Consider the following 10,745-nt stretch of genomic DNA (forward strand, 5'->3'; position numbering starts at 1 on the left):
CCACTTCCTCCCACTGAGGGGCAGACTGTACCCCATAATACATGCTGCCGCCCAGTAGCCCCCAGTTCCCAAGTGTGAATTGGGAAGCCCCAAGCATGTGCAAGGGGAGATGTGGGGCTCGGCCATGGGGCCAAGCCCCACAAAGGGCAACTTGGTGCATGAAGAGCGCTTTTGAGAAAAACAATTAAAGACTAGAAAAATAAGCAGGTAGAGAATCAAAGCTGGACTGGAGCAGAGCAGAATATGGGCAGTCCTGGCCCAACCCAAAGGGAGGGAGTGAATTGGCCAAAACTGCATTTTCATCCTGCAGTAAAGGGGAGCTAACCAAAGTGTGAGAGGACCGGGCAGCTTCAGGCCAGCAGGAGAGACAGAGATGGTTTGAATTAGAGCCTTTGCTCACTTTTGGGGTTTTTTATCTCCAGTTCCAAGTTTCTAAGTATATTTTGTGCCTTTTATGGAGTTCGATAGAATTAAGGAAATAGCGGTTTTGAGCTAAGGGAAACTAAGAAGCATCTTACTTGTTTTTCCTTTTTGCAGTATGGATTTTCCTGGCCCCACCTTGAGCCAGGTGACATCTGTGATCACTTCTGTCCTTTAAGCAATTCAAGCCACGGGAATTTTTCTTTCCCACGAAGCTGAAATGGAAAATCAGCCCTAATAAATTAGCGTGCTCCGTGGCTGTACATTTTGGAACCTGTGTTTCTCTCTTCAGGGACTGGCTGGTTAGTTTTGTGTTTATTTTTTGTTCTTTGTATTGTTGGTTCCCTTATCTCCCCGCAAGATGTGTGTCACAACTCTTGCTTTGAATCTGCAGCCTGCGTCTCGTGGGTGTTCTCTTGCCCTGCAGGCTGCCGACTGTGCTAGAAGTTGGAGCCTGAAGACCTAGGTATTCCAGTTCTTTTTTTTAAGCATTTTATTTGAGAGAGAGAACACGAATGGCAGAGGGAGAGGGATAACCAGACTTGCCCCTGAGTGCAGATCCCAATGTGGGGCGCGATCCCAGGACCCCCCGAGATCATGACCCGAGCCAAAGTCAGAAGCTTACTGCACCGACTGAACCACCATGTACCCCCTGGGTGTCTCAGTTCTGATGCTGCCTCTGGTGCATCTGGCCAAGAGCTTACTGACACACCACGCAGAAGTGTGTTGGACAGCGGGGCGAATGCCGGAACAGGTAACAGGATGCCAGGCTGGAGGTTTATGTTCTATACCTTTACTAGGTTTCAGAAGAGGATGCTTAAGTGGAAATGTCTAGCAATTCTGGCAATTTTTAAGGGGCTATCAATACCTTAGGTTGAACGACGGTCTTCAGGGTTTTGTTGTTTGAGAAAAGGGAACAGTTAGGTGTCATCATTGAGAAGGGACTGAGATACGGAGAGACCCCCTTTCCCCCCAGAAACAAAAGCCTTGATGGGGAGAGAATCATTCAGTAATGCCCTCGTTAATTGGCCTATGTGTGGGGAAAATCGGGACTTGTGTGCATAACTTCGGTGTCTCAGGAAACCTCACGTGTAAGAATTCTGATTCATTCACTCACTCCCCACGCTTCTGTTGAGCACTTCATGGGACAGCTCTGTGCCAAAGTTACTTGTAGTAGAATACTCCGTCCTTTGATTAGATGTCCCTTATAGGCTTACCAAATGAGATTTATAAACAGGTCTGGGTCACCCAGCAAGTAAGGGACAGAGCTAGCATTTGAACCCCAGCAATGTGACTCCCAGAATCCACCATTCCGGCCCCTGCACCGTAGTGCTGTGCTGCTCTGGGGAGAAGCTGTGTGTGGCCCAGACCTGCTGGGCTGGGAGGCCCGGTGCATCTCTTCTGGTGCCAGAGCTGTAGGCTGAAGCCCGCTCCTTCAGTAAGCTCCTGGTGCGCGCGCACATGTAACAACATATATAATAGTTTTGTATAGTTGCCCTTTACTGTTCACAGTTCCGTGTTCGTGAACTCACCTGTTCGCTAACACTTTGTAACCCCAGGATGAGTACTTGCGGTGCTTTTGCGGTCATCTGCAGACATGCACAGAGTGGTGAAAAATGCGAGTTGCCTAATGCAGTGTTTCCAGCTGAGTTCAAACAAGGCAGTTCCTGCCTTCCTGTTCAGCTCAAACTTGTCTATTTAATGGCAGATTTTTTTGCATTTTTTGCCTTTCCTTGATGATATTGCCATTTTTAAAATGGCCCCGAAGCATAGTACTCACAGTACTGTCTAGTGTCCTAAACACAAGAAGCCGGATGTGCCTTAGATGAGCTTCGTTTCAGGAATGAGTTACAGTGCCGTTGGCTGCAAGTTCGTCGAAGTGTTTTTATTTTTTTATTTTTTAAGATTTTATTTTTAAGTAATCTTTATGCCCAACATGGGGCTTGAACTCACAACCCCCAGATCAAGAATAGCACGCTCAGGGCACCTGGGTGGCTCAGTCAGTCGGTTAAGCATCTGACTCTTGATTTCAGCTCAGGTCATGATCTCAGGGTCGTGGGGTCAAGCCCCTGGCACGGAGGCTGTTTGAGAGTCTCCCTCTCCCTCTGCCTGTCCCCTTTGCCCCATAAAGTAAAATAAACTTTAAAAAGTCACATGCTCCTCTGACTGAGCCAGCCAGGCGCCCCCAACGAACGTGTTTGTAAACAACAACACACACAAAACAAGGTTATGTGTCGATCGGTTGATGTGACTTGGGGGGGGTGTCACAGAAATACCATTTCCCCAAGCAGCAGGGGTTCAGTATTCACTAATCAGCAGTCAGCGCTCACAGTGACTTTACAGAACATGACTACCATGAGTCATGAGAACCAGTTGTGCACGTGTTTGGAGAGGGAGGGAACGCAAGTGAGCAAGCCTGGCCTTCCGGAGAGCAGCGTTTCCTAAAGCAAGGATTGTACCTCACTGCTGTATCCTCTGTGCGAACAGTACTTTATCTCACCTGGGGGATCAGGAGCCGGACTCCTCAGTCCCACTTTGAATGTAGGACCAGAGAAGTCACATGGGAGGGAACAGGCACTCCCCACCTATCCTTAGGTCTTCCCTACTGTGTTCATCTCCCACCATCTAAAAGGTGCCTTTACATGTCCTTTCTCGGCCCTCTCCCCCTTAGCGGGTAAGTGGCTCCCAGAGCGGAAAGAGAGTAGAGGTTCAGGCCGAGTCCTCATGCCCCACCTCTTCATCCACCGGCCCTGCCTGCCCTCCAGGTACAGTGCCTGGTGCGCACCCCCTGCCCCCCCCAGCAAGCAGCTCCATGTACGACAGCAGAGCAAAGCCCCGGCTCCAGGATCTCCTGTAAACCACTACCCCATTTATCTCCTCCCTTCTCAGCCCAACTTCCAGAGAGTTCTCTGTGTTTGCTTCCACCTTGCCCAAGTTTTCATCCCCATCATCCCACTGAAAGCCTTCAGTGTTGCCACATCCAGCCCCTGGGGGCACCTGTATCATTTAGAAGCCGACACCCTTAGCATCCCTGACAGTATTGCCTCCTGCCTTTCTTTCTGCCTCGCCCTGCCTTGCTTCTCTGCTCAAATCCTAAATGTTAGGGTGACCCTGTGCACTGCCTTTTATGGTCAACACTCGGGCCCCAGGAGATCTTAATCCGACCCATGGCTTTAAGTACCACCCTCACTGAAGTCTGAGTTTGCGGCTTCAGCTTCCCATTGGAGCCTCCGCCTCAGCCCAGGTCTGTGTCCCACTGCCCTCACTCCTGCTCTGCCTCTTGCTGTGCTGTCGGGCCTCGGCTTTCCACCCACCCTGTTCTGTTTCCCTGTCTTCCTGGCACCCATCCTTTGTTTACTGGTCAGCACCCTGCCACGCCAGCGTCCCTCACATCCCCCACTCAACTCTGAGCGCCACCAGAGCGAGGACCAGCCTGTCCTGTTCTTTGCTGTACCTCTAGGGCCAGCCCAGGGCCTGGGACATCACAGGTGCTCAGTGATGTCCAGTTATGTGACAGCAAATCTCAGTGCCTGAAAGCGAGCAGGGAAGTGGTTCCGACCTGAAAAACGGCCTCTGTGGCAGGAGGAGCCTGAGCAGATGGCGCAGTTAGCCGCATGCGCTGGAGACGGCGGATGTGATGCCCCCGCGGCAGTGGAGCTCGCCTCAGACATCCAGACTGCCGGGCTGCGTCCCGAAGGCCGACTCCTCGCAGCTCAGGCATTTCAGCCAGGCCCCCAGCAGCTTCTGCTGCAGGCGCCCCGGTACCTTCAGAAACACTGGTTTGGAACCTGTTGAGGACTGGTACTAGTTTAAGTTTCCTTTCCTGTTTTTGACATGTATCTTTTTGGAAAAAGCCAATTACTCAGTTGAGTTAGAGGAGTGATGTATTGTCGACTTTCAGAAATAGGAATATAACTCGGTCTCCAGCCTGCCTGGAAGGAGAGCGGGGAAAGCACTGTTTCCTTCGGCGGCAGCGCTGGAAACGTGTGCCTTCTCTTCCCCTGTGGAAGCTCATTTATGTCTCCTCGCTGGTGCACACGTGACTAAAGTGAGCTACAGTTTGCCATATCTTAATATATTTCTGTGAAGACAACACCGTGGGGCAGGTCCTGAGGCAGTTTTCAGTTTTCTTATACCACAGAACAGAGCAAATGTTTGTTTGACCATGGACCAATTAAGGACCAAAAGCTTAATCGGAAGGATTCCTAAGTGTCCTTGGCTCAGCAGTGGGGGTGATGGTGAGCAGGGTGCAGGCCTTGGCTTGAAGGAGCTCCAGATCTGATATGAGACACAGACAAGAGAAAGGTCAGTGCGGTGGCGCGTAGCACAGGGTGCAGCGTGGCATGTGACCCAGGCCTCCGGGATGCGGGCAGGGCTGAGCTGAGCTGGGTAGCTCACAGCAGTTTTAAGAAAGCAAGCCGAGTAGGGATTAGTAGCAGTTGCCCTCTCATGGCCTGAGTCACTAGTAAAGGGGATTGGACTTGATCTAATGCCGCAGGGAGAACTGAAGGGCTGGAGGGGGTTAGAGAGACAGGAATTTTTCCACTTTGCAGTGTGGAAACTAGATGGAAAGGGGACAGGTGGAAGGCTCTTGCAGGAATGCAGAGCAGAGGTGAGGGCCTGAATTAGCGTGAGACCAGTGGGACCACCAGGGAGAAACGGGAGAGTTCACAGGACTGGATGGGGACAGGAGGAATCAGGAATGGCAGATCTGTAATGTCACCGGCGGGTGGCTGGTAGAACTTGAGAAAGGTGACCCAGGAGGTAGAGCAGGCAGGTGAGGAAAGATGAGGAATTCAGCTGTGAGTGTGGCGACGGGGGCCTTGGGACGCACCCTACCAGGATGGGGGTGATCTGGGCTGGAGGTGACCATTTGGAGTCAACAGTCTCCTTGAAACAAGGGGAGTGGGTGGGGCCCATCGGGAGGAAGTGGGGAAACACCCACATCTAGGGGCAGACAGCAGAGGGGAAGACTGCACAGGTTAAAAGAGAAGTGAGGGCACCAGAACAAGAAAGAGAGTTGTTTCTAGATGGGAGGAAGGCACAGCTGAACTCTGTCCTGGAGTTAGCATCACAGCAGCAGCGGGCTGCAGAGGGCTGGGAAGGAAGTGGCAACGACAGCTCTCTTGAGAAGTGTGGCGTGAAGTGGGGGAAGGCGGTGGCAGGAGAGGTCGGAAGGGGTCAGGCTGAGTGGGAAGAGAGGCATGGGGCGGGGGGGCTGGTCTCAGCACAGGCTAGGAGGCAGCCTGGTACAGGCTGACAACCTGGTAAGAAAGGGTCAGGCAGTAGGAGGTGCGAATTGAAGATCTAAAGGGTAGTGACAAGGACTAACCATAGGAGTCAGTGGCCAAGGGGACAGAACTGTCAGGAGACTGGATACATTGTCCAGAGCAGCAATCCGGATGAGAAGACCCAGGGAAGAGGAAAGCAGGGCCCGCGGTCTTCACTGAATGAGGGTGGGCATTGATGGGGAAAACCAGAACGTGATCGGCCCCTGGGATGGGCCACGGAGAATTGGTCTTTTTCAAACTGAGGCCTGAGGAGAAGGAGCAACTTGCCATGGCCAAACTACTCAGGAAATCACAGCCCAAACTATCACCCAGACATGCCAGCTGGGTGGCTGGCACCCGTGGGCCTTGCCCTGACCCTCTTCCTCTGTGTAGTTGTGCATCTGAGAGGCCCTCCAACTATTAGTATTCTAACTGTTCCTCTCCGTTCAGCATGGTGCTGGCACCTTCCTTAATCTTCTGGGGGGTGGGGTGAGAAAGCCATTTTCTGTGTTTGGTTAAGAAACTGGCTCCAAAAAGCACTGGTGACGATGACTTAGATTTTGCTTCTGTCTGGGCATGCTGGGTAAGTGTGCTTGCGGGTGGAGGCAGCACTCACTGGTACCGGAAGCTTTCGAAAGGATGTGCAGTCAGATTCCAAGGGTGAAAAATTAAGCAAGTGATTCTGTTGTGGAAAAAATGGTCATCTGTGATGCAATGACTCTAGTTTACAAAGTGTTCCTTCCTGTTTTCCAGATCATTTTGTAAAGAGCGGTTGGTTTTTGAGGGTTCTGCCCCCCTGAAATTCAAACGATCGCTTTCCTATAGCCATCTGTAATGTGTGTGCGTGTGTGTTGGGCGGAGGGTCAGTAATCAGACCCTGGGATTTTCCTAGACTGTGGTCTGTTTTAAAGTGTCTTCCTGAATTAAAAGGTGTCATTCTGGCTCTCAGCAACGGCCTCTAAAATACATCTTGAGAGATAAATGGATTTGGCCTGACATCCGTTCACCTCCCTTCTTACAGTTGTCAGAAAACTTGGACTGCTTGACATGAGTGGAATTTTTCTTTCATTTGGATAAATGTGTCACTGTCGGATAGTGTTGTGACAGATGGAAAAATCCTATGTAGGGCACGCAGGAAAGACTGTGAGGGGCCTTCTGGCACAGGGCTTGATAGGAACCCATCTCGCCTCTTAGTTGATTATTCCTATGCACTTCCTGAAAAGAATGTTCCTGTTTGAATAGTTCAGTAGAACAGCTCAGGGGACGTCCATCAGGGGCCAAGCGAGCTGCACCAGGGTTAGGACCCCGCGTGTCTCGCTGGGCCTGTGGGCGGAGCGGACGGCTACAGTCCTGGTGACCACCTGACCAGCTCCTGCGTGCCCTGCACAGCGCCACGGTCCACCCCGGCAAACGGGTGTGGCTGCCGGAACCCTTCCCAAACGGAGCCCTTTTCCCCACTCTAGCCACCTCACCCCGCCGGCCCTGTGGCCTGACAATGGGATACCTGTTCCCTCTCCCCGCAGGGCGTGCCCTCCTGGCCTTTCCCCACCCATCCACAAGGCCCATGACTAGTCCTGGGCATCCTTTGGGGGTCACCCTGGGGACTCCGTGCTTTCTTTGGGTCCTCAGACCCACACACGGGCCGAGCAGGGCTCACCCTGCCCTGGACCTGTTGTCCAGACCCAGACCAGATAAACGGCAGCCGCATCGTTTGCCCGCGCCGCTGGGGGAGAAGGCAGGGGGCGGTGAGAGCGAGGGATGCCCAGGCTTCCGGCCCCCTTCGCCGCCGCACCAACTGTATTCACTGTGGCCCACGGCGCGCCCGGGGAACGGGAGAGATGCGCACCTTTTGCCGGTTTCCGCTCCCCGGCTTCCGGCCCGTGTGGTCCTGACCAGTGGGTCCACGCCGCGGGGGTCCCCCAAGAGGGGCAGCGAGTCCCGCCCCTCCCTTTCCCTCCCCTCCCCTCACGGCCTGTCAGGTCACGTGGTCCGTAGCGCCCCACGGGCCAACCACGTGACGGCGGCGCGCCGTTGCCTTGGCAGCGGCTGCGGTGGCCCGCGGGGGCGGGGCAGCCGGCGGACCGGAATTGCACCGGGATACTCGATGGGGGGAGGGGATGGACTTTCTCCTGGGCAGGCTTGGGATGGGGGTGGCTGCGGGGTTGGAGGGTGGCCAGGTGGTCCAAACCCCATGAGATCCTTGGGCGGGGTGCGGCGCTGAGAACGCTCGGAGGCTGGGGACGGGGGACGGAGTGCGGGTCCCGCGGCTACTGAAGCTTCCCTAGGGGAAGGGACAAATGCAGGTGGATGCCTCTGGGAGACCCCTGTGGGGGCTGTGCACCCCCCTCACCGCGGGTTTGACAAAGACCGAGTCAGAAACAGACTCGCCATTGCTCATGCCCCAGATGTTTAAAGGAAGTTAAGACAGGCAAACCCCAAACCTACCCCCTGGAAATGTTTCAGACAGGCCTGCCAAGGAGAATAGCTCATCTTTAGGGAGTCGCCGTTATTCTACAAGAGCTTTGTTCTGTGACTGCCCCTTATATATAAAAAACAAAAATCCCCTGCAAAGTTTAGCCAGGAGAGCACCTCTTGGAGCGTCTGCCACCTGACAGAGATGTCCGGTTCCATCTTGTCCCTCCCCACCCCACCCCCTACCCCATCAGGGAGTGTGAAGACCAGACTCTGCCTCTCCCCAGGGTAGGGGGAGGAGGTCTGGCACAAGGTAGGACACTGGGGCTGGGACGGTTAGGATGCATGTGAATCCGTCTGCGCTGCTCTGTCAGCAGGAAGTGGCCTCTCTATCTCCCGGACCCACAGGCCTGCCTCAAGACCCAGGCTCCAAGCAGACGCACAGCCCTCCCTTCCTTCCACTCCCTGCCACTCTGAGGACATGTGCAGGGCTGAGACTGCCTAGGCACTGCCCAGAGGCCAGTGTCCGACCTCACTGCCCCCAAAGCCCTCCATCTCCTCTCCAACTTGAGCCCATAACCACTGATGGGCCCTGGGCTTCCTGCTTCTTGACCCCACACCTGCCTTTACCCCTTTGGAGGCTCCCAGTCCTTGCTGCCCCTCCCAGTCAGCCAGCCATTTCAGTGGGCCCCCAGAGCAGCCTGACCCCAGTTCCTTCAAAGCCCCTGCAGCCTGGCGCCTCCAGAGGGTCCAGCGCATTCCTACTGCCGGGGCTGCCTCTGGCTCCACACACCTCCCATATCCTGCCTTCCCCCCACATTTCCGTGACCCCTGCTGCCGCCAGCCTTCCTGCCACGTCCCCTTGCCTCTCAGGACCCTGCCGTGCGGGCAGTGTCTCCTCTCGAGGAAGGGTCCCTCTTTGCTAGTGCTGCCTTTACTCCTTATGTTCTTGCTCCCCAACAGGGATCTTCTCCCTTCCCGAGGCTGAGGCAGCCAGCCCCTCCTCTGCTCCCTTGGCCCTCACACCCCCTCCACTAAAGCAGCATTTAGCTCACTGGGTGAGAATCCCCTGCTAATGCTGCTCCCCCACTGGGCAGAGTTCCTTGAAGGAACTCAAAGGATCCTCACCACTTCCATCTTTGATGCCGAAGTACCAAACGCAGCCTGACCGTAGAGCCCAGTAAGCATCTGTTGGATGGAGTTTAGAGGACAGATACCCTGGGGGGCAAAGGTTGTGCCTGTCACCCATCCACATGGCCCTATGCCGTCCTCATACCTGTCAGCTCACTTCTGTGACGTGTAGGAGAAGAAGAGAGGAAAAGTGAATTTCCAGGTGATGCCGTTCTCAATTATTTGGAGCTCATGGATGGGTTAGTTAGCAGCTTTTCTCTCGATTCTCCCGCAGGAAGGGACGTTCCAGTGATGGAAGTGCTCGAAGCAGTGCCTCTGGCTGCAGACGTGGGCGGGGGGCAGGGTGACCACGGCTCCCGCGTCGACGTTCCTAGAAATGACCTAGTAATTGGTATCCCCTGGCAGACATAGAAGAGCACAGAACTGTTCCCCAGGGTCCTATTGGCCAGTAAAAGCTACACTTTTGCAGCCTGGCAGAGAACAAAGAGGAAGGCACCCCAAAAGAGAGAGCTCTTCCCCACCTCCAGGACCTTCCCATAGAACCCTTTTAGAGATTAACGTGGCTCGATCGAATTTGGCACGTTCCCGCAGCCGCTGACCCTGGTAAACAGCCCCCCCCCACCCCCAGCTATGCTCCCTGGGACCTAGAAACACTGATCTGTTCTTAATAGCCTTAAGTAGGCTTTCGGTGGGTCCTATGCGGGCCTGAACGTACAAGTTAATATCTGATGCCAAGCGAGCTGTGAGGTGCCTGTGCCCTTGAAGTCTGCCCTACAGATTAATTAGAGCCGAGCCTGGCGTGCTGCTGCACGGGCCGGCCCCTTGGGCCGCATGAGACCGCCAATCCCCTATTTGGATTAGTGGAGATTTGGGTTTAAATTCACAAATCTTAACAGATTGGCCTTTCTGATCTTCATGCCGTGTTATTATCAAACCAGGTATCTACCTGGGATGACTGCAGATGCCTCTGGCCTCCATTGCTCTGTGAAAGGTGCCCGTGTCGGTGGATTCAGTTTTTCCTTTTGCTCACGGTTTCCATGGGACCCTGGATGTGGCTTTTATTTAGTTACAGAAACCAAGTATTTCTGGGGGTGAACTGCGCCGATTAAAATTCAAGTTGGATTTGAGAAATGAGCCCCTGCTTGGAAATGTGTTTTTCATGGTTGGCGCCTGGGCTTTGAAAAGCGGTTTTGAGTCTTCGGGTCCGTTATTTTGTTTCCGAGCCCTGTAAGGTGGGGATGTCCCCACTGGAAAATGCACAGGGATCACACAGTAGGATCGAATCTAGGCTTAGCAACTAGGTCCTAGGATCTTTACATGCTGGTCCTATACATGCTGTAGCTCCCTATTTCCTGAAGATAGGAAGAAATTGGAAGATTCCTTAGGTGTTTTGGCTAACCCTAGAATTCCATTCACCTGCAATCCATCGTTGCTTAGAGCCTTTCTGATGTAGGGATGGAAGGCTGGACCTTTAGCTTTGTGGAGGCACGATGGACACTGGCGAGGGGAAAG

This window comes from Ailuropoda melanoleuca, chromosome 10 (assembly GCF_002007445.2).
Source record: "Ailuropoda melanoleuca isolate Jingjing chromosome 10, ASM200744v2, whole genome shotgun sequence".
Lineage (NCBI taxonomy): Eukaryota > Metazoa > Chordata > Mammalia > Carnivora > Ursidae > Ailuropoda > Ailuropoda melanoleuca.